The sequence below is a fragment of the Panulirus ornatus genome, chromosome 53 (assembly GCF_036320965.1).
Source record: "Panulirus ornatus isolate Po-2019 chromosome 53, ASM3632096v1, whole genome shotgun sequence".
Lineage (NCBI taxonomy): Eukaryota > Metazoa > Arthropoda > Malacostraca > Decapoda > Palinuridae > Panulirus > Panulirus ornatus.
This window is the reverse complement of record NC_092276.1, coordinates 19579680-19595814: the sequence shown is the minus strand read 5'-3', so window position 1 is coordinate 19595814 and position 16135 is coordinate 19579680. Positions and strand designations below refer to the sequence as shown.

General features: G+C 40.4%; 2 protein-coding genes across 3 annotated transcripts in view; one reads left to right on the top strand and one right to left on the bottom strand.

Moving 5' to 3' along the window:
* The window catches only part of LOC139765296 (uncharacterized), a 120915-nt gene extending 107171 nt beyond the window's left edge, over positions 1-13744 (bottom strand). Inside the window, exon 1 of one of the 2 annotated variants that reach the window (XM_071692681.1) lies at positions 13398-13744. The gene's annotated coding sequence lies outside the window, so the exon portion shown is untranslated. The remainder of the gene's footprint in view (positions 1-13397) is intronic. The other variant, XM_071692680.1, reaches the window with a different exon arrangement.
* A 218-nt stretch (positions 13745-13962) lies between these two features.
* The window catches only part of LOC139765297 (U6 snRNA-associated Sm-like protein LSm2), a 67596-nt gene continuing 65423 nt past the window's right edge, over positions 13963-16135 (top strand). Inside the window, exon 1 of the mRNA XM_071692682.1 lies at positions 13963-14103. The gene's annotated coding sequence lies outside the window, so the exon portion shown is untranslated. The remainder of the gene's footprint in view (positions 14104-16135) is intronic.

The following is a 16135-nucleotide window of genomic DNA, read 5'->3' as shown; positions in this document are numbered from 1 at the left end:
GGTGATTATTGGTGCTTATGCAACATGCAATGGGTCATGGGAAGAAAGATCACGAGAGGAAAATATTTTGGAAGCAGCTGCGTGAGTGTGTCAGGTATTTTGATGCAAGAGACCAAGTATTAATAAAGGGTAATTTGAATGTGAAGGCGAGTAATCTGGCAGTTGAGGGTATAATTTGGGGGGCATGGGATATTCAGTAACATGAATGGAAATGGTGGCACTTTGAGGAATCGTGTGTTGAAACATGAATGGTGACTGGAAATACCTGGTTTAAAAAGAGGGGCATATACAAGTATACGTATGAGTAAGAGAGATGATCAGTGAGCATTATTGTATTACATAATACAAACTGAGTATCCCTTATCTGAAATACCTGAGACCAGAAGTGTCTAGGATTTTGATTTTTTTAGGATTCTGGAACATATGCCTACACATAATTGGATATCTTGGGATGGGACCCAGGCTAAACACGAAATCCATTAATGTTTCATATGCACCTTATACACAATATTCATACAATATTTTTAATGATTTTACCCATGAAACAAAGTTTGTGTAACACTGAACCATCAGAACACTAAGGTGTCACAACTTCAGTCACACATGTGGACAATCTGTAGTTGTTTGGCATCACCTTCATTCCTGACATAAGGACTTAACAGTAAAAAATATATGAAATACCATTAATACAATGAAAAAATAATGTGATAATAGTAACGAAGCAGAACAGTAGCATCAGTAGAATACCTGTATCAGCTGTTACACAACAACAACAATAAACAAGCAGGTTTTCAGTTTCCATCTACAATCCTGCTTTAATCAAAAGCTTACAGTACACAGTATTTTATTTTGTAGGTTTTGTTTGAGATATAAAAGAATAAGCATTCAATTCACATAACTACTGGTACTGTAAATGTAACGAAAACAGAAAAATTTCAGTGGAATAATGTTACTGGTCATGTTACACTCAGACATGGCATTTTAGGTGATGAGATTCAGATTTTGTAATGGCATGTCACTGCTCAAAAAATTTTGGATTTTGAAGCATTTTGGATTTTGGATATCTGGATTAGGGATGCTCAACCTGTAATTGATAGGCATGTAAAAGAGACACTTTTGGATGTAAATGTACTGTGAGGGACAGCTGGTGGGATGCGATCACTATCTTGTGAAGATAAAGGTGAAGTTTGTAGAGACTTTTAGGAAAAGATGAATCAATGATAATAAGAAATTGGTGAGAGTCAGTGAGCTTGGAAGAAATAATGAGAGATTAAGTGAAGAATGGCAAAAGGTAGAAGTAAATGAAGGGAGGGGAGTGGGTGAGGAATGGGAGGTATTTCGGGAGGCAGTGCTGATGTGTGAAAAATACATGTGGCATGCGAAAGGTGGGAGCTGGACATGATTAAAAAGGGTAGTGAGTGGTGGGATGAAGAAGTAAAGCTGCTAATGAGAGAGAAATGAGAGACATTTAGGTGGTACTAACAAGGAAAGAGTGCAACTAATAGGGGATGTAAAAGAGAAAGTGGTAGGAGGTCCACAGGAAGGTGCACATGTTAAAATAGAAGGATAATAAGAGTTGAGATGAGTAAGTATCAGTAAACATTCAGGGAGATATCATATTTTTGGAAGGAGGTTAATAATGTGGGAAAACAAAACAAATAGGAATATCAGTGAGTGAGGCAAAAGGGGAAGTGGCAACAAGTAATGATGAAATAAGAAGGAAACAGAGTGAGTATTTTAAAGGACTGTTATAAGTGTTTGATGATATGGTAGAAGATGAAGAATGTTTAGGTTGAGGTGGTACACAGAGTGAGAGAATCACAGAGTAGTTTGAGGAAGACAGAAGAGGTGATAAAAGCTTTATGCAAGATGAAATATAGCAAGGTGGCTGGAGTGGATGGTATTGCATATGAATTCATTAAGAAAAGGGGTGAGTGTTGTTGATTGGTTAGTTAGAATTTTCAATATATGTATGGATCATTGTGAGGTGCCTGAGGATTGGCAGAATACATGTATAATGCCACTGCATAAAGACAAGAAGGATAAAGGTGAGTGTTCAAATTACAGTTCAAATTACGGAGATATGAGTTTGTTGAGGGTACCTGGTAAACCGTATGGGAGGGTAGAGATTAAGAGGGTGAAGGCATGTACAGAGCATCAGACTGGGAAGGGGCAGTATGGTTGCAGAGGTGGTAAGGTATGTATGGATCAGGTGTTTCCGTTAAAGGATTTTTTTTTCATTATACTAAATTGCTGTTTCCTGCATCAGCAACGTAGTGCAAGGAAACAGACAAAGAATGGCCCAACCACTCATATACGTATATATATATATATATATATATATATATATATATATATATATACTCAGTCTCTAGCTGTCATGTGTAATGCATCAAAACCACAGCTCCCTATCCACATCCAGGGCCCACAGACCTTTCCATGGTTCACACCAGATGCTTCACATGCCCTGGTTCAGTCCATTGACAGCACATCGACCTCAGTATACTACATCGTTCCAATTCACTCTATTCCACGCAAGCCTTTCACCTTCATGTATGTTCAGGCCCTGATAGCTCAAAATCTTTTTCACTCCATCCTTCCATCTCCAATTTGGTCTCCCACTTCTCCTTGTTCCCTCCGTCTCTGACACATATATCCTCTTTGTCAATCTTTCCTCACTCATTCTCTCCATGTGACAAAACCATTTCAACACTCCCTCTTCTGCTCTCTCAACCAACTCTTTTTATTACCACACATGGGAGTGCTCATCCTCCTCAAAGGCTCAGATTGGGGTGTCTAAATGTATGTGGATGTAACCAAGATGAGAAAAAAGGAGTGACAGGTAGTATGTTTGAGGAAAGGAACCTGCATGTTTTGGTTCTGAGTGAAACGAAGCTCAAGGGTAAAAGGGAAGAGTGATTTGGGAATGTCTTGGAAGTAAAGTCAGGGGTTAGTGAGAGGACAAGAGCAAGGGAAGGAGTAGCACTACTCCTGAAACAGGAGTGGTGGGAGTATGTGATAGAGTGTAAGAAAGTAAACTCTAGATTGATATGGGTAGAACTGAAAGTGGATGGAGAGAGATGGGTGACTGTTGGTGGTTATACACCTGGGCATGAGAAGAAAAATCATGAGAGGCAAGTGTTTTGGGAGCAGCTGAGTGAGTGTGTTGGTAGTTCTGATGCACGAGACCGGGTTATAGTGATGGGCGATTTGAATGCAAAGGTGAGTAATATGGCAGTTGAGGGAATAATTGGTATACATGGGGTGTTCAGTGTTGTAAATGGAAATGGTGAGGAGCTTGTAGATCAATGTGCTGAAAAAGGACTGGTGATTGGGAATACCTGGTTTAAAAAGAGAGATATACATAAGTATACGTATGTAAGTAGGAGAGATGGCCAGAGAGCGTTATAGGATTATGTGTTAATTGATAGGTGCATGAAAGAGAGAGTTTTGGATGTTAATGTGCTGAAAGGGGCAACTGGAGGGATGTCTGATCATTATCTTGTGGAGGCGAAGGTGAAGATATGTAGAGGTTTTCAGAAAAGAAGAGAGAATGTTGGGGTGAAGAGTGGTGAGAGTAAGTGAGCTTGGGAAGGAGACGTGTGAGGAAGTACCTGGAGAGACTGAGTACAGAGTGGAAAAAGGTGAGAACAAAGGACATAAGGGGAGTGGGGGAGGAATGGGATGTATTTAGGGAAGCAGCGATGGCTTGTGCAAAAGATGCTTGTAGCATGCGAAACGTGGGAGGTGGGCAGATTAGAAAGGGTAGTGAGTGGTTGGATGAAGAAGTAAGATTATTAGTGAAAGAGAAGAGAGAGGCATCTGGACGATTTTTGCAGGGAAATAATGCAAATGAGTGGGAGATGTATAAAAGAAAGAGGCAGGTCAAGAGACAGGGGCAAGAGGTGAAAAAGAGGGCTAATGAGAGTTGGGGTGATTATTTATTTATTTATTTATTTTGCCTTGTCGCTGTCTCCCGTGTTAGTGAGGTAGCGCAAGGAAACAGACAAAAGAATGGCCCAACCCGCCCACATACACATGTATATACATACACGTCCACACACGCAAATATACGAACCTATACATCTCAATGTACACATATATATACACACACAGACATATACATATACACATGTACATAATTCATAGTGCCTGCCCTTATTTGTTCCCATCGCCACCTCACCACACATGGAATAACAACCCCCTCCCCCCTCATGTGTGCGAGGTAGCGCTAGGAAAAGACACCAAAGGCCCCATTCGTTCACACTCAGTCTCTAGCTGTCATGTAATAATGCACCGAAACCACAGCTTCCTTTCCACATCCAGGCCCCACAGAACTTTCCATGGTTTACCCCAGACGCTTCACATGCCCTGGTTCAATCCATTCACAGAACGTCGACCCCGGTATACCACATCTTTCCAATTCACTCTATTCCTTGCACGCCTTTCACCTTCCTGCATGTTCAGGCCCCGATCACTCAAAATCTTTTTCACTCCATCTTTCCACCTCAAATTTGGTCTCCCACTTCTCCTCATTCCCTCCACCTCTGACACATATATCCTCTTGGTCAATCTTTCCCCACTCATTCTCTCCATGTGACCAAACCATTTCAAAACAACCTCTTTGGCTCTCTCAACCACACTCTTTTTATTTCCACACATCTCTCTTACCCTTACATTACTTACTCGATCAAACCACCTCACACCACATATTGTCCTCAAACATCTCATTTCCAGCACATCCACCCTCCTGCGCACAACTCTATCCATAGCCCACGCCTCGCAACCATACAACATTGTTGGAACCACTATTCCTTCAAGCATACCCATTCTTTCTTGCCGAGATAATGTTCTCGACTTCCAAACATTCTTCAAGGCTCCCAGAATTTTCGCCCCCTCCCCCACCCTATGATTCACTTCCGCTTCCATGGTTCCATCCGCTGCCAGATCCACTCCCAGATATCTAAAACACTTTACTTCCTCCAGTTTTTCTCCATTCAAACTTACCTCCCAATTGACTTGACCCTCAACCCTACTGTAAATAATAACCTTGCTCTTATTCACATTTACTCTTAACTTTCTTCTTTCACACACTTTACCAAACTCAGTCACCAGCTTCTGCAGTTTCTTACATGAATCAGACACCAGCGCTGTATCATCAGCGAACAACAACTGACTCACTTCCCAAGCTCTCTCATTCACAACAGACTGCATACTTGCCCCTCTTTCCAAAACTCTTGCATTCACCTCCCTAACAACCCCATCCATAAACAAATTAAACAACCATGGAGACATCACACACCCCTGCCGCAAACCTACATTCACTGAGAACCAATCACTTTCCTCCCTTCCTACACGTACACATGCCTTACATCCTCGATAAAAACTTTTCACTGCTTCTAACAACTTGCCTCTCACACCATATATTCTTAATACCTTCCACAGAGCATCTCTATCAACTCTATCATATGCCTTCTCCAGATCCATAAATGCTACATACAAATCCATTTGCTTTTCTAGGTATTTCTCACATACATTCTTCAAAGCAAACACCTGATCCACACATCCTCTACCACTTCTGAAACCACACTGCTCTTCCCCAATCTGAAGCTCTGTATATGCCTTCACCCTCTCAGTCAATACCCTCCCATATAATTTACCATGAATACTCAACAAACTTATACCTCTGTAATTTGAGCACTCACTCTTATCCCCTTTGCCTTTGTACAATGGCACTATGCAAGCATTCCGCCAATCCTCAGGCACCTCACCATGAATCATAAATACATTAAATAACCTTAACAACCAGTCAACAATACAGTCACCCCCTTTTTTAATAAATTTCACTGCAATACCATCCAAACCCGCTGCCTTGCCAGCTTTCATCATCCATAAAGCTTTTACTACCTCTTCTCTATTTACCAAATCATTTTCCCTAACCCTCTCACTTTGCACACCACCTCGACCAAAACACCCTATATCTGCCACTCTATCATCAAACACATTCAACAAACCTTCAAAATACTCACTCCATCTCCTCATATCACCACTACTTGTTATCACCTCTCCATTAGCCCCCTTCACTGAAGTTCCCATTTGCTCCCTTCTCTTACGCACTTTATTTACCTCCTTCCAAAACATCTTTTTATTCTCCCTAAAATTTAATGATACTCTCTCACCCCAACTCTCATTTGCCCTCTTTTTCACCTCTTGCACCTTTCTCTTGACCTCCTGCCTCTTTCTTTTATACCTCTCCCACTCATTTGCATTTTTTCCCTGCAAAAATCATCAAAAAGGCCTCTCTCTTCTCTTTCACTAATAATCTTACTTCTTCATCCCACCACTCACTACCTTTTCTAATCAACCCATCTCCCACGCTTCTCATGCCACAAGCATCTTTTGCGCAAGCCATCACTGCTTCCCTAAATACATCCCATTCCTCCCCCACTCCCCTTACCTCCTTTGTTCTCACCTTTTTCCATTCTGTACTCAGTCTCTCCTGGTACTTCCTCACACAAGTCTCCTTCCCAAGCTCACTTACTCTCACCACCCTCTTCACCCCAACATTCTCTCTTCTTTTCTGAAAACCCCTACAAATCTTCAACTTCGCCTCCACAAGATAATGATCAGACATCCCTCCAGTTGCACCTCTCAGCACATTAACATCCAAAAGTCTCTCTTCGTGCGTCTATCAATTAACACGTAATCCAATAACGCTCTCTGGCCATCTCTCCTACTTACATACGTATACTTATGTATATCTCTCTTTTTAAACCAGGTATTCCCAATCACCAGTCCTTTTTCAGCACATAAATCTACAAGCTCTTCACCATTTCCATTTACAACACTGAACACTCCATGTATACCAATTATTCCCTCAACTGCCACATTACTCACCTTTGCATTCAAATCACCCATCAACATAACCCGGTCTTGGGCATCAAAACCACTAACACACTCATTCAGCTGCTCCCAAAACACTTGCCTTTCATGATCTTTCTTCTCATGCCCAGGTGCATATGCACCAATAATCACCCATCTCTCTCCATCCACTTTCAGTTTTACCCATATCAATCTAGAATTTACTTTCTTACGCTCTATCACATACTCCCACAACTCCTGATTCAGGAGTACTGCTACTCCTTCCCTTGCTCTTGTCCTCTCACTAACCCCTGACCTTACTCCCAAGACATTCCCAAACCACTCTTCCCCTTTGCCCTTGAGCTTCGTTTCACTCAGAGCCAAAACATCCAGGTTCCTTTCCTCAAACATACTACCTATCTCTCCTTTTTTCTCATCTTGGTTACATCCACACACATTTAGATACCCCAATCTGAGCCTTCGAGGAGGATGAGCACTCCTCGCGTGACTCCTTCTTCTGTTTCCCCTTTTAGAAAGTTAAAATACAAGGAGGGGAAGGTTTCTGGCCCCCTGCTCCCGTCCCCTTTAGTCGCCTTCTACGACACATAAGGAATGCGTGGGAAGTATTCTTTCTCCCCTATCCCCAGGGATAAATTTCTCCCCTATCCCCAGGGTGATAAAAATATCATTAAATTTTAGGGAGAAAAAGAAGATGTTTTGGAAGGAGGAAAATAAAGTGCATAAGACAAGGGGGCAAATAGGAACATCGGTGAAGGGGGCAAATGGGGAGGTGATAACAAGTAGTGGTGATGTGAGAAGGAGAGAGTATTTTGAAGGTTTGTTGAATGTGTTTGATGATAGATTGGCAGATATAGGGTGTTTTGGTCGAGGTGGTGTGCAAAGTAAGAGGGTTAGGGAGAATGATTTAGTTAATAGAGAAGAGGTAGTAAAAGCTTTGCGAAAGATGAAAGCCGGCAAGGCAGCAGGTTTGGATGGTATTGCAGTGGAATTTAATAAAAAAGGGGGTGACTGTATTGTTGACTGGTTGGTAAGGTTATTTAATGTATGTATGACTCATGGTGAGGTGCCTGAGGATTGGCAGAATGCTTGCATAGTGCCATTGTACAAAGGTAAAGGGGATAAAAGTGAGTACTCAAATTATGGAGGTATAAGTTTGTTCAGTATTCCTGGGAAATTATATGGGAGGGTATTGATTGAGAGGGTGAAGGCATGTACAGAGCATCAGATTGGGGAAGAGCAATGTGGTTTCAGAAGTGGTAGAGGATGTATGGATCAGGTGCTTGCTTTGAAGAATGTATGTGAGAAATACTTAGAAAAGCAAATGGATTTATATGTAGTATTTATGGATCTGGAGAAGGCATATGATAGAGTTGATAGAGATGCTCTGTGGAAGGTATGAAGAATATATGGTGTGGGAGGCAAATTGTTAGAAGCAGTGAAAAGTTTTTATCGAGGATGTAAGGCACGTGCATGAGTAGGAAGAGAGGAAAGTGATTGGTTCTCAGTCAATGTTGGTTTGTGGTAGGGGTGCGTGATGTCTCCATGGTTGTTTAATTTGTTTATGGATGGGGATGTTAGGGAGATGAATGCACAAGTTTTGGAAAGAGAGGCAAGTATGCAGTCTGTTGTGGATGAGAGAGCTTGGGAAGTAAGTCAGTTGTTGTTAGCTGATGATACAGCACTGGTGGCTGATTCGGGAGAGAAACTGCAGAAGGTGGTGACTGATTTTGGTAAAGTGTGTGAAAGAAGAAAGCTGAGAGTAAATATGAATAAGACCAAGGTTATCAGGTACAGTAGGGTTGAGGGACAAGTCAATTGGGAGGTAAGTTTGAATGGAGAAAAACTGGAGGAAGTGAAGAGTTTTAGATATCTGGGAGTAGATTTGGCAGCGGATGGAACCATGGAGGCGGAAGTGAATCATAGGGTGGGGGAGGGGGTGAAAGTTCTGGGAGCCTTGAAGAATGTTTGGAAGTCGAAAACATTATCTCAGAAAGCAAAAATGGGTATGTTTGAAGGAATAGTGGTTCCAACAATGTTATATGGTTGCAAGGTGTGGGGTATAGATAGAGTTGTGCAGAGGAGGGTGGATGTGCTGGAAATGAGATGTTTGAGGACAATATGTGGTGGGAGGTGGTTTGGTCGAGTAAGTAATGTAAGGGTAAGAGAGATGTGTGGTAATAAAAAGAGGGCGGTTGAAAGAGCAGAAGAGGGTGTTTTGAAATGGTTTGGTCATATGGAGGGAATGAGCGAGGAGAGATTGACAAAGAGGATATTTGTGTCAGAGGTGGAGGGAACGAGGAGAAGTGGGAGACCAAATTGGAGGTGGAAAGATGAAGTGAAAAAGATTTTGAGTGATCGGGGCCTGAACATGAAGGAGGGTGAAAGGCATGCAAGGAGTAGAGTGAATTGGAACGATGTGGTATACCAGGGTCGACGTGCTGTCAATGGATTGAACCAGGGCATGTGAAGTGTCTGGGGTAAACCATGGAAAATTTTGTGGGGCCTGGATGTGGAAAGGGAGCTGTGGTTTCGGTGCATTATACATGACAGCTAGAGACTGAGTGTGAATGAATGTGGCCTTTGTTGTCTTTTCCTAGCGTTACCTTGTGCACATGAGGGGGAGGGGGTTTTCATTTCATGTGTGGCGGGGTGGCGACAGGAATGAATAAGGGCAGACAGTATGAATTATGTACATGTGCATATATGTATACATCTGTCTGTGTATATATATGTATACCTTGAGATGTGTAGGTATGTATATGTGTGTGTGTGGACGTGTATGTATATACATGTGTATGTGGGTGGGTTGGGCCATTCTTTTGTCTGTTTCCTTGTGCTACCTCACTAACGCAGGAGACAGAGACAAAGTATAATAACAAAAAAAATAATCTCTCTTACCCTTTCATTACTTACTCCTTTAAAAGATGTGTGCTTGAAATAGTGACACAGACGTATTTGTAAGACATTTATCGATCTGGAGAAAGCATATGAACGTTGATACAGATGCCTTGTGGAAGGTCTTACAAATATACGGTCTGAGATAACAGCTGCTACAAGCAGTGAGAGGTTTTTATCAAGGGTGTAAGCATGTATATGTGTAAGAAGAGAGGAGAGTGAATGGTTTCAAGTGAGGGTTGGTCTGCAGCAGGGGTGTCACCAAGGTTGTTTAATTTGTTTATGGATGGAGTGGTGAGGGAGGTAAATGTAAGTCTTGGAAAGGGGGTAAGTATTCAGTATGCTAAGGATGAAAGGGCCTAAATAATGAGTCAGTTATTGCATGCTTACGATACAGCACCGGTGGCAGAAATGAGTGAGAAACTGCAGAAGTTGATGACTGAGTTCAGAAGTCTGTGAAACAAGAAGGTAAAACTAAATATGAATAAAAGCAAGATTATTATGTTTAGGATGGTTGAGTTGATAGGAAGGAGATCGGGGGGTACTCACTGAAGGTCAGGCGGCCTTTGTAGATTTATTAGAAAATTATGTATGTACATCTGTAGTACTCTGGGCTATAGTCTTATGACACACTACAACACATTCCAGTGAACAGTGTGATGAGGCTGGCCAGTGTGTCCCCTCAGGTCACACTGGCAGGGGTTATATTGGAGTCCGTCAACACCCATTCAACAACGTGTTCAAATAACAGGTCAGCTCTTACGTGTTCAAACATCCTGATTAACAGTAGCCCGTGGGAACAATGAGCCCAGGGGAACATGCATCTAACTAAATGTAACTCACAGTAAAATGATAATAACAAATGGCAAATGAAAAATTAATGATAAGTGTGCATGAGTCTTACATAACTGGGGTGTGACTTAGAATGGAAAAAAGTTAGTAAGGAAGCAAAGTGCCTTAATACGTGGAAGTGGACATGGCAATGAATGGAACCATGAAAACAAACCTGAGTCAGAGGGTGGGTGAGGGGGGGAAAAGGTTCTAGGAGGGCAGAAATGGGTATATTTGATGGTAAAGAAGTCCCAACAATATCATATGGATGTGAGGCTGTGCAGACGAGGGTGGATGCAATGGAAACAAAACAGATTAGGAGAATATGTGGTGTGAGGTGCTTTGACTGAGCAAGCAATGAAAGGGTAAGAGAAAGGTGTACTAAAAAGTGGGTGGCTGAGAGAGCTGAAGGGGGTGAAATGGTTTGGACATATGGAGAGAATGAGTGAGGAAAATTTGCCAAAGAAGAAACAGAAGGAACAAGGAGAATGGGGATACCAAATTGGAGACGGAAGGATGGAGGGAACAAGGAGAATGGGTATACCAAATTGGAGATGGAAGGACAAAGTGAAAATGATTTTGAGCACTTGGGGGCCTGAACATACAGGAGAGTGAAAGGTGTGCATGGGATAAGGAGAGTTGGAATGATGTGGTATACATGGGTCGACATGCTGTTAATGTACTGAGCCAAGGCAAGTGAAGTGTCCAAGGTAACCATGGAAAGGTAAGTGGGGTTGTAAATAGGGAGATGTAGTTTTGGTGCATTACACATGACACTAAAGAATGTATATGAGTGGCTGTGGCCTTTTTTTGTCTCTTCCAGGCACGTATTGTTAATGTGGGAAATAGCAATCAATTATGAAAAAAAGAGAAAAAGAAAAACATACAGATAACCTGCCTATTTGATCACTACAGAAGTCTTTTGGGTTCTGTTACTTGTGAAATTTCATCATCAAAATATGCACTCTACTTGAGTGTACCAATAATCATTTCATTTAGAAGGTACACTAATAATGTCTGGAGAGATATAGGAATCTGACACTGGGTGAGACAGAGCTTACTAGCATGAACTTGGTTGCTATTTCTTTGCGATTCAGTCAGATTCAAACATTATGATGCATAACAATATTCAGCAGAAGGCATCACTGTAAAGGTAATTAGACATTTATATACCCAACAGGTAAGTTTTCTTGTATTACAACCTCTTCCCTTTTGTATAATGACTTAGAAACTGAATAAAGGTCTGTAATATCCAAACAAGCACCATACAAATGTATCATGACAAGCATCCATGGGATGGTAATTTTCACAATGTTCTCATACTATGCATCAGGATATCAAAAAGTGTCATCAGGATGCAATAGGTGTCCCTCCTGTTCATTTACTATTTACTAACTTTGGATGAAAATGTTACAAATGTGCTACTTACACTCTCAACAGTTCATCTGACAGTCTTTAACACATGGTTTCCTTTCACTTCCACGTCATACCCACTTCAAATGGACTTACAAAAGACGGAATGGAGGTGCTACACCTAAAATCCTACACTCCATATCTACTCTGCATATCATAGGAATCCATCAGTACCAATTCTGTAAAATTAAATTATCTAGAAAATATGTACTTGTATTCTGAAATTCTATCCATAAAGAATTGGGAGTGCAAAATCATTTGAAACATTTCATAAGTGTGGTATGTAACTGGTAAAATTCTAATAATGGGATCTGTCCCACATGGGGCCAGATTCCTATATCTCGCGAGACATCAGAAGTAACAGCATACCTTCCAAGTGAAATAAATCATGGCACATCAAACTGGAGTACATGTTTTGATAACAAAATCTCACCAATAACAGAACCCACAAGACATCAGTAGCATTAAAGTAGGCACGTTATCTTTGTTTTTATATATTCATAAGTATTTCACAGTAATATCTAACCCCACATTTTCCCCTCTCACTTGTAACCCTACCACTAATAAGTTATACAACGGTGAATGGCAGGTTTTAAGAATAATCAAAGAAACTGGCACACTTGCATATCATTCTTTACAATAGCAAGAACGAATCCAAATAAGTAGAAAACATAATTAACCTAGAAAGTAAACTTTCACCTGATGAAACATTATGACCACCTGTGACTTCAATTTAAGAAACTTGCTGCACATTAACTAACATTGTTTTGGTGGGCTGCAGTATAAAAGCCTACCCTACAAATGTGAATGAACTGTTTGATGTGACTTTTGTTAACATAATTGTCAAAGAATCGGTAAAATGTCCATTTTAGACGTCTACCTCTTTGGAAGTTGAAATCATATTATTCTGACGGTTTTTGATGCGTTTTTCCACGATTCTGACACATTTCTACTACAAATGACATCCTTTTTGGATAATTTACCTCTTTATCAAGACATAATAAGGGAGTTCCAGTGGGAATCGGGGTAATGGGTTGGGTAAGTCACAGAAAGTAGTAATTTGAGATAAAATTGAAGGCCAAAATTGTTCAAAACACACTAAAAAAAAAAAAAAAAAAAATTTCAATCGAACCTAACCTAACAGTTGGATAGATGTGGGAAACGGTCATGATAGGCAACAGTTTACCACTATTATATCATACTTTTCCCCGTTATTTGTATGCCAATATTATCTGTATATGCTGACTAATGTAATTCTGCACGATAATTCTAAAAATATAGATATTTACTCGAAAACCTACCTATTAGCAAGATTTGTCCTTGGATTCTATGTGCCTACAACCTGCAGACATACGTTATGTATTCACGTTACTTACAAGACACTTACTAATGTACTTATGTGGCTCTCAGATAAGGTGGTGGTAGATATACAATCGTTTAATGAACATAGGTAAGACCAAGGATGGTCATGATATACACTTGTTTGTTTGTTTACACAGAACCAAGAAACAACGAGCCTACTCACAAACTTCTTCAATATGATCTATACATGCCAAAGTGAGACTAACATGGCATTTTGCAACTTGAACTAATCTTACAACAATTATCTAAGTGGACGGAACTCGTCAAAGGAGGAATCTCATATAAAAACATTGAATCTTTGGCCATCATTGACTGTTCCTGAAGTATTATTTATTGGGAAAGGTGAATATATATATATATATATATATATATATATATATATATATATATATATATATATATATATATATATATATATATATATATATAACAAGAAACATTAAGATGATTAAGTGATCATAGCAGACTTTCACAGTGGATAAATTTAAGACATCGTATTACGGATCATACAAACTCTAAGAGAAATAATTTCAGTTCAGCATTTTGGCTAGTTGTTCGGGCAACAGGGCAGAAGTACAATCGACAGTTATTTAGCAGTTACCGGTAACGTGGACTTACAAATATAAATCAAAATAAATTAAGCAGTAAACATATGCTTGGATGCTGTACCAGGGTCGACCGAGGAGCCACAATGGAAGGGTTCCCCAAACTCTGTTAAAGGTAAACTATATAGTTAATTCAAATTATAATTAACCATAATAATTCAGTTGGCCTACAAGTGTGTGGTTAGTAACGAGTAAATCAAGTAGAGAATTTAGGATGAAGGCCTGAAGCACAGTTTTCAAATATTTACAAATAGTGCAGGATTAGAAAGAAAGTGATCTTCCTTTTTGTGGAAACAAACTAACAACAAAATGTTTATTTCTCATGAACTCTGCCACAGGTAGTGACTATTAAAGCATACACAAAACGCATATTATAATAATTTCATTAACAAACTTGTGTTAGTGCATGAATGATCCACTCTACTTTCGTACAAAATAACCCAATCTTCCTATATTTTCCTGAATGCAAAGATGTGGAAATGGCAACGAGGGTTGAGGTTATTGGACTGTGAGGACCTATGATGCCAACAAGGAGACTACAGTAAAGTTGTTATGGAGACTACAGTAAAGTTGTTATGGAAACAGTAAAGAGTTGTATGGGCGGTAACTACATGGAAGGAGTGCCAGTAATTAGATGTACAATAGAAAGGTGAAGGGGATGAAAATTAGAGCTGGGGTGAGCGAGTATCAGCATACTTCAGGGAGGATAAATATTTTGGAGGAAGGTTAAGGCACAAGAAACGAGGAAACAATAGGAACATCGGTGAAAATGGCAAATAAAAAAGTGGTAAAGGCATCTAGGCAAATGGGAAGGGTGTACAGCGTACCTAGGCTTGGTGGTCCAAAAGGGGGCCTGGGATCAGAAATTTTTTGCATATATTGAAGACTAGCATTACACCCCTTTCATATTCCATACCCTTTTTGGCCTTACAGCTCATGGCATAAAACCTTAATGGATAAAAACAGGATGACTCATGGAGAAGGGGAGGGAACCAGAAAGAATTTGTACCCCCTGATATAATTCCTCTGAGGCCCAGACAGGCAGTGCTGAAGTGGTTGGAATGAGTATATTGAGGGATTATTGATTGTTGAAATATAGCATGATAGCTATGGAGTATTTTGATCTGGAAGGTATACAAAGTGAGTCATGGAAAGTGGTTTGGAGAAAAGGAGATAGTGAAAGCCTTGCCTAAGATGAAATGTAGCAAGGCAAAAGGAGTGGGTGGTGTGGTTTTGCAGTTGAATTTCTTAAGACAAGGGATGACTTAGTTGTTGATTGGCTATTTGGGATGTTCAGTGTACACTTAGATTACAATGATATTCATGAGGATTGGTGGTATACTTGTATAGTGCAATTGCATTAAGGCAAGGCAAATGCGAATGTTCGTATTACAGAAGTATGAATTTGTTAATAGTACCTGGTAAGCTAAATGGAAGAATAGTGATTGGGAAGGTGATGGCATGCACAGAGCATCTGACAGGGGAAGAACAGTGGGATTTTAGGATTAGTAGAGGATGTGTAGAGCAGGTGTTTGCTTTAAGAATGAGAAATACTTAGAGAACCAGGACTTATATGTGGTATATATGATAGGGTGAATATAGAAATCTTGTGGACAGTATTACGTTATGGGAGAAAAGCTAGAAGTAATGAGAAGTTTTGAATCGAAATAGTAAGGTGTGTGCACATGTAGGTAGAGAGGATAGGTGAAATTGAGTTTGTGGAAGCGATGTCTGTTGTCACTATAGCTGTATAATCTATTCATGGATGGGGTGGTGAGGGAAGTAAATGCACGGGTTTGTAGAGGCACAAATATGCAGTCTTCTTTGGGGGGGGGGTGACTGGGAGATAAATCAGTTGTTTGCCGGTATGGCGCTGGTGAGAAATTTGAGTGAGAAACTGCAGAAGTTGGTGTCTGAGATTGGGTTGGTGTGTGAAAGAAGAAAGTTGAGAGTGAATGAGAATAAAAGCAGAAGGATAGGCCAGTTGAGGTTGAGGTGTGAATTTGAATGGAGAAGACCTGGAGGAAGTGATGTGTTTTAGACACCTGTGAGTGAACATGGCAGTGAATGGAACCATGTAAGCTCAGGTGAGTTATGGGGTGGTTGGAGCAAAGGTTTAGGGGGCATTAAAGAATGTGTGGAAAGAG